A 3,419-nucleotide genomic window follows, 5' to 3' on the forward strand; every position below is an offset into this window, starting at 1 on the left:
GTGTCCCCTAATATTGATTAACTGTATCTTCACTCAACTACTACAAGCCAACATATGGTGAGGGACTCAGGGCAACAAATCTGTCATCCAGTCAGGGGCGCCCCCAGGGATTTTGGGCCCCATGAAAATATATCACATTGGTTACTTAAACATTTTATTCTTAATGTTCTAAAATTGTTTGGGCCCCCTGTCAGTCACGGGCCCTTAGAATCGTCCTAACTTTTCACCCCCTTATGGCGCCCCTGCGATCCAGTTGAAGGATAGTTATATTTCAACTGATGATCGATATATATTTATGGTTAGAATAAAGATAAAGATTTGTGTTAAAATCATAACGTGACAATATAACATAACAGCAAAAACAACGTAATTCGAGCAACTAGCATAAATCAATAACAACCACCCTTAGCGGACTTCCTTTTGTAACAGGCATAAAGTGAATGTTGGGTTTTGGTTTTACTTCAAATACAAAAAGAGGTCTCCTACGTCAAAGTCCTGTGCTTATTTTGAGAGATCCAACAACCGTCCCAACCTTATTGAACTTTCTCCTTTGCTGTATTTTATATTAAACCACGTAACTTTCAGATTCTTTAGATTTTCAGAATCTTTAGATTGCAAGAGACAATCAGCTCTGTGCTTCGTTCATAGCACTAAGTCACTTACGAGAACATTGAAATTCAACGTTTCCATTGATTGCGGACACATACTGTACAATTCAACTTCTAAATGGCCTTTGATACTGTTAATAACCGAGACAAAGTCATAAAAGAAGAGGTTTTCTTCTCCTTTTCATTCACATACATTTGTTTAAGTCATTAGACCAAAAAGCTTTTGTCCGCTGCTTTCCCTACTGCTGCAGGGGAGTAGTTTCTTACTCCGTGATAAGAGCAGGTCAAATACATTACAAGTTGCATGAGACATGATCTGGTCCTATACATTCATTGAGTGCTGTTGTGGTTCAAATTCTTTATTTTTATTAAGTTACTACCCTTAAGTTGCCCTTGTGTGTTTGTTTATAGTCTTTCACATTTACTTTGTGTCGATGCCTTTTAGCAATGGACGGGGCCACCAAACATCTTTAACGTCTGCCTTTTGGGAAAAAACATTAACCTGATAAAAAGGCTTTCTGAATGGAGGAGAAAGTCAAAACTCCACAAATAGTGAAACTTCAGACTTCATGTTGTAAGGCATATTATTTAATATAAGAATATTGCAAAAGCTTTTAAATGTAGGGTTGTATCTGACATTGGATACATGATATGTATTCCAGAGTCGAATATGAGCACTTCAAACTACTGTACTGCCTGAGGTGAACAAGGGGAAACACATTACTGTTACATATAATTTAGAAAGATTCTTGCAAAACATACATCTGAATGTTGCCATTTATTTCCCTATAAATGTGGGTGAACAGACACCCACTTGACAACAAATGACGAGTGGAAAGGTGGGCTGCCAACATAGGGTGTGCTTTCAAAGTCACATTTCCTTCAATGTCATTCGTTATACAAACTTACCCTTTCAGTAATACAGTATCTTAGTCATGCATTGACAGTGAAGGTGTCTTTAGTGCTGTTTTAAAGTGTGTGTGCTGTTTGACTTTGTACAGCTCAATAACACATGAAGAGGTGAATAACGTTGGGCACATATGTTCTCAGAGTCAGACGTAAACAGTATCATCTCAGAATCACTGTGTGTTGGCTCTTTTGTTTTTCTTTGTAATGTGATTTACAGTACACAAAGCCGAAAAATACTGTGTTAAAGTGAACACTATGAGCGACAATGATTAAACTAAAATTAGATTTATGTTTCCTTGTGAAACACTTCCCTTCTTGCACCTCTAACCTCATTGCATATCCTGTAGGGCAGGTCTCTTCAGAGGAAACAGATTCAGTGGTCGGTCAAAGGAAGGGAAATGGCATTTTCTCTGTCACTGTAGCTGTGACATGTGCATTTACTTTTGCTTTGAAGTAAAATGCCTGACTGCTTTGAGACTAGAAATAAAAGTTATGGATACTAAAAAAAATTCTCGTGAACTATTTGGCAAAACATTCTGCAACAAAAATGCATTTGGACCAAAATAGCTCTATTACTAAGTAATGCATTACTGCCCAACACAGCACCAGACCTACATCATGCCCTGAAGGTACTGACATGTCAGTGACAAAATGAATGACCACGCACACACATGTACAGTGAGCTTCAATTGCAAAATGCTTTCGACACGGACAAGAATAAAAGTAAATTCTCATTGCAGTGGAAATTCTGTTCACTGTTGTGACAGGAAGTTTGTCTGTCAGTTGTTTAGTCGTCTTTTGTGTGTCTGCTGCGTATCAGTATTTCACAGAATGTCACTTGGTGTTTGGTCAGAGAGTTTTTAAATTTCATTGAAAAGGGGACATGATCGAAGGTTTGGAAGATTGAGGGTCGTGGTCTACCTTTCAGCCAATCACAATGACTTCTACTTTGTTAACCTTGATGACTTTTGGGTAAATGTTCCATTTGGGTGCGCAGACATCAGCAGTGCAAGGGAAGGGCTCTGTGGCACAATGATGGGAAGACTGGCTGCTCTGTTTCTTCTAAGGACATTGTGTGAGTGCAACTTTACTTACTACTTAAAGACGAGTACTACTATTTTCTAAAGGTCGTATTAAAGTTTAGACAAGTTTAATTATTAGTATTATTGTATTATCTTATCAATTTTCATTGTCTTATCTTATCAATCATTGTTTTTGTCCTGTTGTCTCTTTTTTCAGCCCTGATTCAAACTGCAGAGGTTCCTCACCAGATCTCTTTGACTCTGGTGGAACTTGGTGGCAATTTGACTCTGACATGTTCAGTCTTTAAAAATGAAGCGGGGATGGTTTACTGGTATAAGCTGAAGTTTGGATATATGTTTCAAACTGTAGCGGCAGGAACTTTTGACAAAATACAATTTCAAGGACAATTTAACAACTCAAGATTCAACATCACAAAACGGCATGCTCAGAATATTTTAAACATCAGAAATGTAACAAAAGAAGATGAAGCAATGTACTTCTGTCAAGCAGGATCGGCATACAAAATGAAAATGATTTACGGCACACTTTTAGTTGTGAATGGTAAAGTATATTCATTTCAATGACTTCATTTGCTACATTGTAAAATCAGTTACTTTATTCTTAATTGTTGTCCATCACACAGATCATAAAAACCTGAAGAAATCTATCTACGTGAAACAAAGTCCGGAGACTGAGTTGGTCCAGCCCGGCGACTCAGTGACTCTCCAGTGTTCACTCCTCTCCAAAAACAAAGAAAACGCAGATCAGTGTCCAGACGAACACAATGTGTACTGGTTCAGGTCTGGATCAGGAGAGTCCCATCCAAGCATCATTTACACTCACAGTGAGGAACAAAAGGAACGCAGTTGTGTCTTCAGT

The 3,419-nt window shown here is 38.1% G+C and overlaps 1 long non-coding RNA gene across 1 annotated transcript; it reads left to right on the top strand.

Annotated features, from left to right (window-relative positions):
* The first annotated feature begins 2,511 nt into the window (after positions 1 to 2,511).
* Positions 2,512 to 3,419, top strand: LOC307033875. The gene is made up of 3 exons (XR_013806693.1): positions 2,512 to 2,592; positions 2,757 to 3,101; positions 3,184 to 3,419. It is a non-coding gene; the product is annotated as an uncharacterized lncRNA (long non-coding RNA).

The sequence above is a fragment of the Notothenia rossii genome (genome assembly GCF_949606895.1).
Source record: "Notothenia rossii genome assembly, chromosome: 3".
NCBI lineage: Eukaryota > Metazoa > Chordata > Actinopteri > Perciformes > Nototheniidae > Notothenia > Notothenia rossii.